The sequence below is a fragment of the Crinia signifera genome, chromosome 19 (genome assembly GCF_055691185.1).
Source record: "Crinia signifera chromosome 19, ASM5569118v1, whole genome shotgun sequence".
NCBI classification, from domain to species: domain Eukaryota; kingdom Metazoa; phylum Chordata; class Amphibia; order Anura; family Myobatrachidae; genus Crinia; species Crinia signifera.
In genome coordinates this window covers 122,057,492-122,072,460 of record NC_139226.1, presented here as the reverse complement: position 1 = coordinate 122,072,460, position 14,969 = coordinate 122,057,492, and the positions used below count along the sequence as shown (strand labels likewise).

The window sequence follows — 14,969 nt, the reverse complement described above, 5'->3', positions numbered from 1 at the left end:
GCCAAGAATACTGTGATGCCTAAATAAATGATGTACCTAATATAACTGCACTGTTTCATGGCACAAATGCTGTAATAAACTGTATAATAGCATATTCCATAGTGTATTCCTCCCAGGGATGAAATGGGACTTTAAAGTTGCCCTCTAAAAGCGGCCTTCTGTAGTGGGCAGGGTTACAACATCATTGGCAGTAGGCAAGGCTCATGCAGCATAGAATAATATGAACAATACCCAGTGCAGACAATGCCACCAGTGCACAATGCATCCTATTGACAACCACATGCTACAAGGTTGTAACTTTGCCGTGTTTTATATTTATAGTATAAATACTCTATTCATCCTTAAAATTACAAATAGACTTGGTGTCTTGACTTGTAATTTTTTTCTGCATTATTATAACTTTGCCTAAATGAAATGTCCCTTATCTAAGTCTCAGTCAGACTCAAATACATACTCCCCCCCCCCCAGAGCCGGAGTTAGAGGTCAGGCTTTCCCTGGGCACAATATTTCTGGCCCCCTTCTTATTAGGCGTGTGGCGTGATGATGTCACATGCATTAGGCTGGACCCAGAGGGAGAAACAACATACTGGGCTTGGGCGTTCTACTCAGCTCAGTTGTCCCCACCCCTGTACACCCATTCTATACATGGCAGCCAATAGACTGTGCTTATAGTATATCCAATAGGTGACAGTGGCTCAGCTCAACGTGAGCCAGTGAGCCTCCGAGACACAGGACCGTGATTCATGTGACTCTTTTATTATGTGTGTGGCTGAGCAGGCAGCGGCGAGTGATGATCGGCACCACTGCCGACATGAATCATGTTGGTAGCGGTGCCACTTGTCACTCGCCGCTGCCTGCTCGGCCATGCACATAATAAAAGAGTCAGTGACTGAGGCTGGCAGCTGCCGCCCCTAGTAGGTATCGCCGCTAGGCCCATGCCTCAAGGGCCTAGTGACAAATTGGTCGAAATTGGATCTAGATTGAGGGGATCGGGCCCTAGTCGTCCTGGTGTGTACCCAGCATTACATTCAGAGATACAAGAACAGCCCCCCCTAAAAGTACTAATTGTATCTTAGTTACCATTATATCTAACTTTGGGACTCTGCATAACAGAAACACGCCTAGCAGACTGTCCTCCCTCCTTTCTATATCTCCCTCCCAGGGATCTCCCTGCTCTAACTGGATTGCCGCTCACTCCCCACCTCTACACCCTGTAAGTAGTCAGCAGCAGCGCAAACCCAGTTATCAGGAATCCCCCCATCTATCTCCCTGCACTTCCCACATGGGTACACATCCAAAGGTGTGCGGTCAGAGACCCTGCACTGGTATACTACCAGGGCTCTTTCCAGCATATTTAGGACAGCAACTGTACCTTCCCTTTTCACCCTAATAAACTGAGACCTCAAAAGACTCGCTCACCTGGAATTGCAAAGCCCTGAGTTCCTTTCCAGGAAGCAGCAGTCTTGAAATCAGAGGGTTTATCTCTCACAACTTTATCACGGCAAAATTATACTTTGCCCCTTCTTACACCATTTAGTAACTGATTCAGGAGTGAATATTAGCTGGTACACAGAACTAGCCTGTCGGATATCTATCAGAGACAGCTATTAATCCCAATTAATAACAATCTAGCATGGGATGTCTGTAGTACTGCATTTAACGCAAAAAATTATGCTCATATAAGAAATTGTGACTCAAGCTTGTTAAACTAACAAATATTACTAAAATTATTTCAGTATACACAGTCTCTATGTACAAGACTGACTAGAGTGATATGAACCAGCATATTACTCTGATCAGGTAATCAATTGACTAAACGAGACTGTCACATCAACATTTACTGTTGCACTGATTTCTTAACTTGATACAGAGTCACTCATTTCATTGATACTGTTTTATAGATAAATACAGTTGTTGAGACTTATTATACTGTGACAATACATATCTCATTGAAAGTGTGACAGTTTATGAAATATTTCGCAGTGTGTCGCTTATAGATATCAATAGATATCCATCCAACCTTTGTGCCAATTCCCAAATTCAGAAGAATGAAGTGTGCATATTGAATTCTTATGCATGCTCCAATAAGTGTTTTACACATAATTATTCTTGCTGAAGGGAATAACTAAGTACAAGTACCTTGATAGTGCTTTGTACTTCTAATATATGTTGTTTTCATGTTGTGTCAGTGTCAGGGGCGCTGGAACGTTTTTAGGTTGGGGGGGGCAAGATATAATCTCATTTTGGCGCCCCCTAAATTGCTATAGGTTACCCCCGGGCACTATACACACTGGCAGCGGCATATACACGTGGGCATTATACACAGGGCAGCGGCATATATGCGTGGGCATTATACACAAGGCAGCGGCATATATGCGTGGGCATTATACACAAGGCAGCGGCATTTACGCATGGGCATTATACACAGGGCAGCGGCATATACACGTGGGCATTATACACCGGACAGCGGCATATATGCATGGGCATTATATAAAAGGCAGCGGCATTTACACATGGGCATTATACACATGGCAGCGGCATTTACACATGGGCATTATACACAGGGCAGCGGCATTTACGCATGGGCATTATACACAGGGCAGCGGCATATACACTTGGGCATTATACACAGGGCAGCGGCATTTACACGTGGGCATTATACACAGGGCAGCGGCATATACATGTTCACATGATGCACATTACATACTATATAACAAACAATAATGACCATTACATACTTGACAACTAAATTCTGCTTACCTACATGCTCATTGCTAGGCAGTTCTTTCTTGATGCCAGGGGTTTCATCATGTTCGATGACAGGGGCATCATGTTTCATGCAATGGAGGCTTCATGCTCGTTGCCAAGGGGGGGGGGGGGGAATTGCTAATTTCAAAGGGGTGGGGGGTTGCTCGTTGTCAAGGGGGAGCCGTCGGGCTCACATAGCTCAACTAAATGACAGCCGGGCAGAGAGTGCACTGCTGCAAGTGCGCTGCCCGGCTGCAGTGGGGTGGGGGTTGCTCGTTGTCAAGGGGGAGCCGCCGGACGTAATGACAGCCAGTGGGAGCCGCCGGACGTAATGACAGCCGGGCAGGGAGTGCACTGCTGTCATCTGTGCGCTGCCCGGCTGTATATAATCAAAGCAGCAGCCTGGTGCGTCAATATTTTCAATTCTGCCGCCGCTGGACGGACACAAGCCAAAAGGAGCTCGTGATCCGGCAGCCGCTCCTGATTGGCTGCCGGACCGCGAGCTCCTATTGGCTCGCGGCCGTCCACACTACTAGGAACTAGAATTGATAATAGCCACTAGCGACGACGCTGGGCATGGTCACAAGGCTGCTGCTGCCTGCATTAATGGTACAGTAACAGAGACTAGACCCAGCCGGGCAGGGCACAGACAGCGCTCAGACTCTGCCTGGCTGTCAATTCTTAAGAAATACTGTTGGAGGGTATGCTTTAGCGCCTCAGTAATTTTGGGGGGGGCAAGCTGCCCCCTCGCCCCCCCCGTTCCGGCGCCACTGGTCAGTGTCAATGTGTGTCGATTTTATTCTTAAGTATATTTTGACTACAATAAAAGTTAAGTTTTAGACAAACTTTTTTTCAAATGCAGTGTCCCCCAAAAAAGAGAGTACCTTTTCTCTTGTCTACCTGTATATTCATTTACTCTCAGGGGAGCACCTCCACTAGCCATTTGAGTACCTTTACTTAGGCACCCCATTAAATTATTGTGGATCTATAATTGTGTTTTGTATACATCTTCCTACTTTTGTGTTTTATGCTTGTGCACCGGTATTCTCCCAACCTCCCCTTTCCGTAAAACATGTTACAGGCTGTGTTTGAAAAAAGTCAGTAAGGAGCTGATTGGCTGGACGTTTATTTCTCCTTATCACACTTTAATTTATCTCTTGATAAGGCTTAATACATCTGCCCCATTGAGTCTCAGGTATATAAAAACAATGTATAAGTTACACCCACCTTCATAATACTTACAGTATGGTCAGGGCTTGAAGCAGTCCTGGAGAGGTGGGGGGACATTTTTCCCTCTGCTACCTAATCCCTCCCCATCCCTCCTCATATTAGGCAGTGCTAGGGCCAGTGGTAGGGTTTTTGGCATGGTATGCGGTTACAGAGTAGACAATGTTAAGTTCAACAGTCACTAGGCCAAACACTAATTGTAGACAGTGACTAGGTTGACACCTTGAAATGGTCTACATACCCAAGGTTGAAAAGATCGTCACAAGTTTATGGACATAAAAACATGATTTTTTCACCTATTTCCACCATAAAAAGGTGTTTTTTTATACTTTACTATCCAAGTAGACACAGAGTGTAATAAAATAGTGTGCCGAGCACAGCGAGCCATGCGAGGGGACACGTTACACTTAAACCGGGTCCATGTTGACATATCTCAACCAAAAAAACATAAAAACCCATGTTGACCTTATTCAGGTCAACCATGTCTTTGTTGACCACAAGCCAGTGTTGACATTTTGTCAGTGCCAACTTTGGGTATGTCGATCATTTTAAGGTGTCAACCTAGTGACTAATGACCATTTGTGGTCAACCTAGTGACTCTAGACTTAGACTATGGGGTCGATCCCATTAGCTGTGAAGGGTGTGACGTGTCATTCAGGTGCCGTTCCAATGTGTTTAAATGCCGGCAACAGCACCCAATTTAACCCGATCTCGCACCCCTTTAACCCATTGCAGTCCAATTTTTATTTTATTTTTTTGCAATTCAGCCTGGTTTAAATGTTTAAATTAATTGTATTTTTTTATTTCTTATTTAAAAATGGTCTACATTGAATGTTGAACGATGTTAATGTTCTTATTTTAAAGGGAATCTGCTATTAATGCTAGGGCTGTTGAGCCTGACTAGATGTTGGACCTGAAAGGGTTAAAGATTGTTAAAATATTTTACTAGTAATGAAAAGTGCAGCAAATAAACCTCTTGTCCAATATCAGTGTTCTTGTATTACAAAAATTGTTAACAACTTCTGATAGCTGCTACTTTTTCTTAAAGCAAATTACTTATTTACTGTATTTGGGCTTTTCACACCAGCCATCTGTTGTAATGAAAGTTTATTTAAGAAGAATGCTTTCTGCCTTTTATTCTGTTTCATAGCAACGAAGTTTGTTTAATGTCTTAAAGCTGTCATTACCCAAATAGAATGAAGACAGCGACCAAACTTGTGTGAAATATAATGATATGGTGTAAACATCTACTGGATTTGGAGCATGTCAGCCTGTTGACAAGATAATGCAAGATTTAAGTGAGAGAAATAAATATTGATAAGGACATTTGAATTAGACGCTTTTAAAATGCATATTTTTTATGCCAGTGAAAGCTCTTGGTTGTTCATTATCATGTATTTTCCACAGAAAATGCAAGTTATTTATCAACAGTGGGCTTTGGCATTTAATTATATACAGTATATATATATATATATATATATATATATATATATATATATATATATATATATATATTTATTAAAACAACATAGTACTAGTCAAAACCTATCGGGGGACATTAGCATATTAATGCAGCAGTATTTCCTACTTTGAACCACAATTAATTTACATTATAGAGACAAAAAAAGGTACTGTAAAATGGAAGCTGCTTTATAAAACAGAGGTATTGAGTACAGCTGTGTAAGCTATTAGGGCAGTGGTTCCCAAACTTTTTTTAAATCACGTCACCCTTGAGCATCAAAATATTTTCAAGGCACCCCTAGACCAAATGCTTCTTATCGAGAAATTCAGAAATAAAATATTAAATGAAGTGCATTGTGTTTATATGTCACAGTTATCTGGTGAGGGACAGGATTTGCTTCTGTTTGTCCACATATATTATGATTGGCAGCCACAAGACACTGGTTTTGCCTGGTACATTGACCATAAATAATATGAATTGATCTTGGTCCACCAACCCAAGGCACCCCTGCAAGTGTCCTGAGGCACCCCAGGGAGCCTAGGCACACAGTTTGGGAACCACTGTATTAGGGGCACATTTAGGTGTTTTGTTTCACATGAGATGTTGCTATGGAAAACCAATCGGATCAAGTCTATTATCTTCTAGAGCAGCGGTTCTCAAACTGTGGGTCCTGATCCCAAAGTGGGTCCCGACCTACTCAGCATGGGATTGTGACTCCATGTTGCTGATGACTTTTGCAATCTCAGTCAGTGATTCAAGGAGTCTGAAAAATCTGTTGAATTGTCTGTAATTTTAGCCTCCTCGCATCATGTAGTGCCTCCAAATTGCTGCCATGTATGTGCTGTCTGCTGACTACACATGTGATGTGATGGGTTATGGTATATCAGACTCCTCCCATCACTCTGTGCCTCCACAATGCTGCCATGTATGTGCTGTCTGCTGACTACACGTGTGATGTGATGGGTTATGGTATATCAGACTCCTCCCATCACTCTGTGCCTCCACAATGCTGCCATGTATGTGCTGTCTGCTGACTACACATGTCATGTGATGACCTTCTGCATTCACTTGTTGGGGTCCCGTAAGTATTTTTTTTTTTTTTTTTTGTAAAACGGTTTTTATTTTACATGTTATAATACAAGCATAACATTTGCACGGTGTAGATGAGTATACATATCTGTTAGCATGTTAACTTTAACAATGGCTACACATTCTTCAGAACATTTTTTACTCTAATTTCTATTCAAACCATATCTCTAGAATGTAATCTTAAATTGACAAGACAACATGAGGGAAAGAAGGGGAGGGGAGGGGGGGGGGAGGGGATTATAGTAGTATCAATATCTGGTTTTGCGTCTCAGACTTCAACAGTGGTTTTCCACCCGCTGGGCAGCAGTCTGTCATACATTACTTAACTGGCTAGTTGTCTTAGTTGGTACCAGGATGTAGATTCAAAAAGCTTTTGGATGCGCTCCTGAGTTGCCTGGTCTAGGGTCATTATGTACATTTCCCATTTTTTATAGAATCGTGGGGCTCCCTTTTCTAGATCCGCTATTGTAGCCTGTCTTTCGTAAAATAATATGTTGAGTAATGCTTTTTTAATTTCTAAAATAGAGGGGGCTCTTCTATGTATCCAATGTAGGAGTATTAGTTTCTTGGCAAGGGTTAGGATGATCGTGAGGATCGGTATTATCTTTACTTTATTGGGTCCTAGGTCCCATATATGGAAAAGTAAGAATAGGCAAGCCGATGGATTTTTCTGCAGTTTCAGGGAGTAAGTGTGATTGATAAACCCCATTAACTTATCCCAGAAATTCCTGATCTTCCCGCACTCCCAGAAATTGTGGAAGTATGTTGCTTTTGACTTTTTACATTTATAACAGGCCCCCGTGTCTTCAGGGACAAAGTGGGCTCTCTGAACTGGGGCTATATATGCCCTATTGATAAACTTTATATGAGTTTCCTGTAAGGATACAGAGTGTAGATGCTTCATTGTAAATGAAAGTTTGTTAAATAATCTGGGAGGGGCAGGAAGATCAGGGACATCCACCCTCCATTTTTCATGTAGTTGACTATGATGGTGCGATATTCCGGTGGCCATCAGCAAGGAATATAGGTACCTTATTCTGTATCCCAATACACATTCTGGTCTCAGTAGGTTCTCTATGGGGTCAGTGGTCTCTTTTTTATCCATGGGGTGTTCTTGTGACTGTAGAAAATGTCTGGCCTGCAAGAACATGTAGAATTGCCTATTTGGTAGGTGAAATTTCTCAGCCAATTTTGAAAACGGAATTATAGTGCCCCCTGGGTCAAAAATCTTACGGATGTTGGTGATTCCTTTATCTCTCCATCCCTTAAATTCCACATTCTCCATGCCAGGAATAAATAGAGGGTTGCCCCATAGGGTGGTATAAGGAGAGTAAGTAGGGTTTCTGTGTAATAGTTTGTTTATTTTTTTCCACGATCTATATGTGTCTCCGAACAACACTGAGTCCCTGATCTGCTTAGGTATCATCTTCACCGGAGCATGAATCAATGCTGCCGGGGAGTGAGGTTGGAATATCTGTCCTTCCAGAGTGGGGGCAGTATACTCTGAACGACCCAGAAACCAATCTGTAATATACCTAAAATGGGATGCTAGTGAAAAGGCCTGTAAATCTGGCATGGCAAGCCCTCCATCTTGTTTAGTAAGTCTGAGACGGTCAAAGGGGATACGCGGCTTTTTGCCCGCCCAAGCAAATTTTATAAATAGAGTCCGAAATTTTTGTAGATCAGCTTTCTTTAGCTGTAGTGGTAACATCTGTAGTAAATAGGAGAGTTTGGGGAATGCGACCGATTTTATGACTGATATTCTACCCGCCAAAGAGAGCGGGAGTTTCATCCAACCTGTTAGCTGCTTTTCTACTTTTGTATATAAGGGGGGGAAATTAGTCATGTAGAGATTTTCTAATTTGTTGGGAATCAGTACTCCTAAGTATTTTAGAGTGGGGTGGCATATCGTGAATTGAAAAGTGGCCGATGGGGAGGAAAAGTAGGCTCGGGAGGAATGAAAGGGAAGTAGGCGGGATTTATCGTAATTTACTCTGAACCCAGAAAACTGAGAGAAGTGAGATATAACTCTCTGAATTGCGGGAATTGAGGAGGTCGGGTCAGCGATAAATAATAGAATGTCATCCGCAAATAAACTTATTTTAACTGTCGATGTGTGCATCTTTATCCCCTGAAAGTCTTGGGTAGCTCTCAGGGCTATTGCTAGGGGCTCAATTGCTAGTGCAAAAAGTAGTGGTGACAGGGGGCAACCCTGTCTAGTCCCCCTGGATATCGGCAGGGAGGCTGACAGGTAACTATTTGTTAGAATTTGGGAGGTGGGGTTTTTATACAATAATTGAATCGTGCGGGTGAAGTCGGTCGGGATCCCAAACCGCTCCATTGTATGGAACAGGTGGTCCCAGGTGACCAGATCAAACGCCTTTTCCGCGTCCAGCGAGAGCAAGGCATATGGGTCCGTCGTCCCGGTCGACTCCACCCATTGCATAACTGTAAGTGCCTTCCGCACATTAAGCACCGAGTGGCGTCCCCACACAAATCCCGTCTGGTCTAGGTGGATCAGGGAAGGGAGTTGGAGTTTTAGTCTGTCGGCTAACAGTTTCGTAAAAATCTTATAGTCCGTATTTAGGAGGGAAATAGGTCTATATGAGCCCGGGAGAAGGGGGTCTCTGCCTGGTTTGTGGATGATCTTTAGTATAGCTGAATTAAAGTACAATGGAGGGGGGGTGCCTTTTAATATTTCATTGTAAAGTGCGCACAGGGGCTTAACTAATTTGGGGGCCAAGAGCTTGTAATATTCGTTTGATAATCCATCGGGGCCCGGGGATTTTCCCGTCTTCAGGGTTTTGATTGTGGCTAGGATCTCTTCCTCAGTTATCGGGGCAGTTAGTGTATGTGAGGAATCTACGTTTAGCGTTGGATGTTCTAAAGATTCCCAAAATTTCTCTTTCTCCTGTGTGTTTATTTGAGGTTGAGAGTATAGGTTCTCGTAGAAGGTGTGTAGAGTTTCCGCTATTTGAGAGCCTGAGTGTACCACTGTGCCATCTGTTTTTTGTAGGGCCTGTATGGTGGACGGGGGGTGTTGACCTCTTAGAAGGTTTGACATAAGTCTACTCACTCTATTGCCATGTTTATGGAATCTGGCCTGGGAAAGGAATGTGAGTTTGGATTCTATTTTAGATAATACTATATCGAAGAGTGTTTTCTGCTCTTCATATTGGGCTCTGTTTATCCTTGTGGGGTTTTTTTGGAATAATTGGTATGCTTCAGTAAGCTTAGCTTGGGATTCTAGGTATAGTTTTTGGGCTTCCTTTTTATGCTTCGCTGAATAGGATATGATTGAGCCTCTAATTACCGGTTTTGAGGCCTGCCAAAATATGAGAGGAGTGTCCTGTTCTGCTTGCATATTAGTATGTTTGTAATCCATCCAAGATGCCTCCAGCATATTACGAAAATTTCCTGAGTCCGACAAATGGGATGGGAAACGCCACTGTCTCACAGGGCCCTTATCTATGTGTGTCGCGAGTGCCACCCAGCTGATCCCATGGTCGGATACGGTTATGGGTTCTAGCGCTGAGTCCTGCACCCCTGAAAATAGGGATGTGGACATGAGCACATAGTCGATCCTGGAAAGGGATCCATGCGCCGCCGATAGGCACGTGTACTCCCGGTCAACTGGGTGGCACACCCTCCAAACATCTACCAGTTGCAGCTGGGACAAAAGATACTGGATGCCATATTTGGCAGTTTGGCGCCTAGTAGACAACGTGACATTTCTGTCAAGTATATTAGAGGCCGTCAGGTTGAAATCGCCTGCTAGAACTATTTGCTGATGTGTATAGGGGAGAAGCCTGGTGACCATATCTATATTGAACTGGCTCTGGTTAGCATTAGGAGCGTAAATATTGACTAATACATATCTGGAGGAGTGAATAGTGACATCCGATATTGTATATCTACCCCCTGGGTCCGATTGTTCGGAATGTGTCTCGAATGGTATTGATTTCCTTATTAAAGTGGCTACTCCTCTGGCCTTGGAATTGTAGGGTGCTGATGAGATCACCTGCCAGCCTAGGGTATTTAATTTCGCTATCTCAGTGGGTATCAGATGGGTTTCCTGTAAGAACGCTACCTCAACCCCCACTCTGGACAGATATAGCAGAACTTTTTTTCTCTTTGCAGGGGAATGAAATCCCCCCACATTCAATGTACCAAATTTTAGGGAGGTCATTTAGCTGTCAGGAGACATGTTAACTCACAGTTTCGTGGAATCTCCATCTTGGTAATCTCGTGTAGCATACATCTCAGCCTCTGCACCGGGTGTTCTATGATTAAGAAGTATCTGAGTGGGCAAAACCATATTAAATATCTCTCAGTGATTTGGGGAAAAGACACAAGGGAGAGAAGGGAGACAAACGTTAACAAACTCAACATTGACAGTAACATACACATATACATAGATCAGGTGCTTCTGGTGCACCTAAACCTTTTGTATATCTTAATTAACTTCTGGTTGGTAATGGATGAGGTGTGAATAGGCCTTGCCTAAAGGGCTGAACCAGCAGACCCTGGACTCCTCAGCCTTACCAAGCTGGTATTATCAGACACCCTAATGGTGTGGACTTATCAGATGCCGACTAAATATAGACCTCCTTGTTCTCTATGACAAGGGGTGATAACTTGTAAACAACATTAATTTAAGCTCGCTGGTCCTCTCTTCAGACTATAAGTAACTTGGGTTTCACCAATATAAAGTCCCGGAAAAGAGAGAGGATTAGGAAGGTTGGGCTGGGGGGAGGGGGGGGGAGGGGTCTGTAATCTTGGAGGTTGTTCTCACAGTGTCTGTCATAGTCCTCAGTAAAGTCCTCTGGTAGGTACAGGGGGGGGGGGGGGGGAGTTTGGGGTAGAGCCGGTTTATTCTTCATCTTTCAGTGTAAACTGGCTGTTTCAAAAACAACAAAAAAAAAACAAAAAAAACAAATGTCTTTTTAGGAAAAGTCTCGTTCCGGTGTCAGAAAAAAGGGTAGATGGAGTGGGGGAGAGGAAATCTGGGGGGATTAACTTTAGTAAGAAGATGGGGTAACGGGGGAGATCAGTTCACTCATTCTGGTCTTGTGTGAAGAGTGGTTGAGAGGACATAAGTGCTGTTGCTGATGTCTCTTCGGGGGTTTCTTCAGAGAGGAAGGCCTCTGCATCGGACACCGTCGAAAAGTCTTTAAAGGAGGATCCCGAAAATATGCGAAGACGTGCTGGGTATAGCAGGGCAAACTTTCTGTTGTTTCTGGCCAGCTTGGAGCAGAGGGGTGTGAATTCTTTTCGCGCTCTTGCTACTTCTGCCGAGTAGTCCTGGAACAGAATGAGTTTAGCTCCATTCCAAGAGATGTCTCTTTTTCTCCTTGAGGCCGACCACAGTGCCTCCTTGTGGATGTAGTTAAGGCAGCGAAAGATAACTGGCCTAGGGCGTGCATCTGCAGAGGGTCGCTGAGGGCCTATTCTGTGGGCGCGTTCTATTATCATTCCTGTGCATTCTGTTGATACTGAGAGCATCTCTGGAAGTGTGGTTTGTATAAAAGAAAGTAGGGCTTGACCCTTCATATCCTCAGGTAAGCCCACCACTCTTAGATTGTTCCTTCTGGAACGGTTTTCCAGATCGTCGATCTTAGCCTGCATCTGGTATTGCGACTTCTGCATGGCTTCGCATTGGGTTTTAAGTGTGGTTACGTCCTGGAATATCTCTCCAGTCAATTGCTCAGTGTGGGCGACTCTCTTCGTGATTTGTTGGAATTGTGACTTAATGTCTTGAACTGCTTGGGTAACTTTTCCAGCATGAGTTTCCATAATGGGACCAATTGTGTCTTGTATGGCCTGGACCATGTCTGCATAGGTGATCGGACCCTCATGTACTTTTGGGGTTCTTGTGAGTTGTCGCCCTCGTGTGGGTGAGGTAGCTTTGTCTACCGGTTCAGCTTGCGTCGAATCTGTAATGGAGTCTGGTGAATCCTTCCCAGCTCCTGTTTGTGGGGTGGAGAGATTTGGGTTGTCTTGGGGTTCCCCGCCCTTCTTCCCCCTATTTGTTGTATTCTGGGTCTTGGACTGTGCAGTGGACGCTGCTTGAGTCGCCATTTTGTCTTTAGTTTGGCGGCTAGATGAGCGGTGTCGTGGGGTCTCCTCTTGTGCGGGCAATAGATGCCCTTTGTTCATATCTGCCAGGTGTCTGGGGAGCCGGTGTTGGCTGAATGAGGCCGGGGAGGGTTTTTTTTTTTTTTTTTTTTTTTTTTTTTTTTGTTCTTCTTTCCTCTCTTTATATGTGCCTCATTAGGCAGATTGCCAAAGGGTCTGGAGGGCAGGGGTATAATCTGGCCAGATAGGCTGGGTGTGAAAGTCCTGTTACTGGGGGTGGGTAACTGGCAGGGTGTTGGTCTTGCCCTTGGTGGATGGATAGGCGCAGGGTAGTGGGATGGGGTGCCAGGAGTGTCTGGGCTTGGAGTTAGAGAGCTTACCCCGTTCGCTGTTTCTCTCTCTGTGCTCCAGCGCGTGCAGCATGTATAGCTGCTCTGCACTGTGCTGGCTGAGCGGGGACGGCGTCTGAGCGTGTGGGAGCGTGTGCTGCTGCCGGTCAGCAGGAGGCTCCAGCGGTGGCTTCGGCGTCTCCGGGGCTTGTAAGTATTTCTGTCCGGAGAGGGGGGGGAGATGTCTATCCCCGTTAGGTGCCTCTGTCCCCCGCTTCCTCCTCCCGCGCCTCAGCGCGTCTGTATTACTGTGCTGCCGGGGGGGGCCGACGTGTCTGCCTCGTGGCGGCGGGGTCTGCGGTGCCGCGATCCCGGGGGCAAGCAGCTTCCTCCTCGTCCTGCAGCCTCCTGGTGCTTTGCAGATGTGTAGGGGAGGACCAGCGGGGCTTGGGTTCAGTCGGCTGGGTGATAAGGCTGGGGAGCAGACGGAGCTCTAAGCGGGAGCTGCTGCTTCCTCCAGCGCCGGAACCGGAAGCCCCGTAAGTATTTTTATTGTATAATGGGGTCCCAGAGCAAAATAGTTTGAGGACCCCTGTTCTAGAGGGTGCTAAATAAATAAGAAGTAGATTCTGAATGGTTGCCCATAGCAACATCCCATGTGAAATAGTGCTCCCATCTTAGTAAATTTCCCCCTTATTAGGGTATCGGGGATTACAGACTGAAAAAGGTCTAATATCGAATTCCAGTAGTGGATTGACCATAGACAATAACACATACTATACTTGCCTACTTGTCAAAGAGCATGTTATAAAATTGACCAAATAGTTCAGCACACATCTACATTATGCATGCAGAGGCACTTGTGCAGCCTCCTCCATTTGAGCACCCTCCTCTCTCCCGACAGAATCTACAGTGCAGTAGATTCTGCGTGCTAGAGGGCTCAGAATCTACTTTGTGTGCGTGGAACTCAGACATTTTTGAGTGAGCCCAGCCATGTTGCTGCCTTCATTGTGGGAATCCAGCAGGGTAAGTATTAAATAACGGGTGCAGTGTGCACCCGTTATTTAATAACGGGTGCACACTGAATGATTCTGCGCCTCTAGAATCATTCTGAGAAGAGGTGCAGAATATGAAACATATCTGCATCTCTCCTCAGTGCGATGCGGAGAGTGCAGGGAGCGCGGCAGCTTGAAGATTACCTGGACTACAGCGGACCAAGAGAAGACATCTTCACCACAGGACCAGGTGAGTAGGATTTCCTTCCACAGCTCCTCCATGGATTACTTCGGACCCGGACACCGCCATGGACCTGGAGGATGACACGGACCGCCGACATGGACCTGGAGGACGACACAGGACACCGGACACCAGGACAGAGGGCTACCTACGGGCTCAAGATAGGTAAGTATCAGAATGTGTGTAATGGAGGTATTAAAATTTTATTTTCATTGTGTAAGTATGTGTTTATTGTACTATTTTTTTAACTGTGGAACTACAAGACCCAGCGGGCCCTTTAATGCCCCGCAGGCTGTGACTTGTGGTTCTCCAAGTCCCAGCTTGCGGGGGAGGCTTGCTGGGACTCATAGTTCGACAGTTTTAAACAATAGTTTTTTCATCTATTTTTTTTACACCACTATCAGCCCGGTGACCACAGCCCAGGGTCACCGGGGACAGCACCAGGCTTCAGCCTGGTCAGGTAAGTCCTGGAGGAGGGACCCCTTTATTGGGGGGTCCCCACTCCCCCAGGACCCCTGGCCAGGCTGACTGGTCGGTAGGGTTAATGTTTTGGCAGCGGGACCTTATATAATAAGTGTCCCCCGGCTGTGACATTACCCTGCTGGCTGGTTTGGCCTGGGGCTGGGCGTATACCTGTGAAGTTATGCGCGTCCGCTCGCCACGCTTCGGGCTCGGTGGCTCGCTGCGCTCGCCACACTATATAAAATCAACTCCACGCCGACGTGGATAGTGGGGGTATGAAAAGGTCGTAGGACGCATACCGCCGCCCCTCGCGGGCTTACTGCGCTCGCCATGCTTCG

The 14,969-nt window shown here is 45.3% G+C and overlaps 1 long non-coding RNA gene across 1 annotated transcript in view; it reads right to left on the bottom strand.

The window, feature by feature from the left end:
* The window catches only part of LOC146042117 (uncharacterized), a 53,371-nt gene extending 39,060 nt beyond the window's left edge, over positions 1–14,311 (bottom strand). The window contains exon 1 of the long non-coding RNA XR_014463747.1: positions 14,133–14,311. This is a non-coding gene — a long non-coding RNA (uncharacterized LOC146042117). The remainder of the gene's footprint in view (positions 1–14,132) is intronic.
* Between the last annotated feature and the right edge of the window lie 658 nt (positions 14,312–14,969).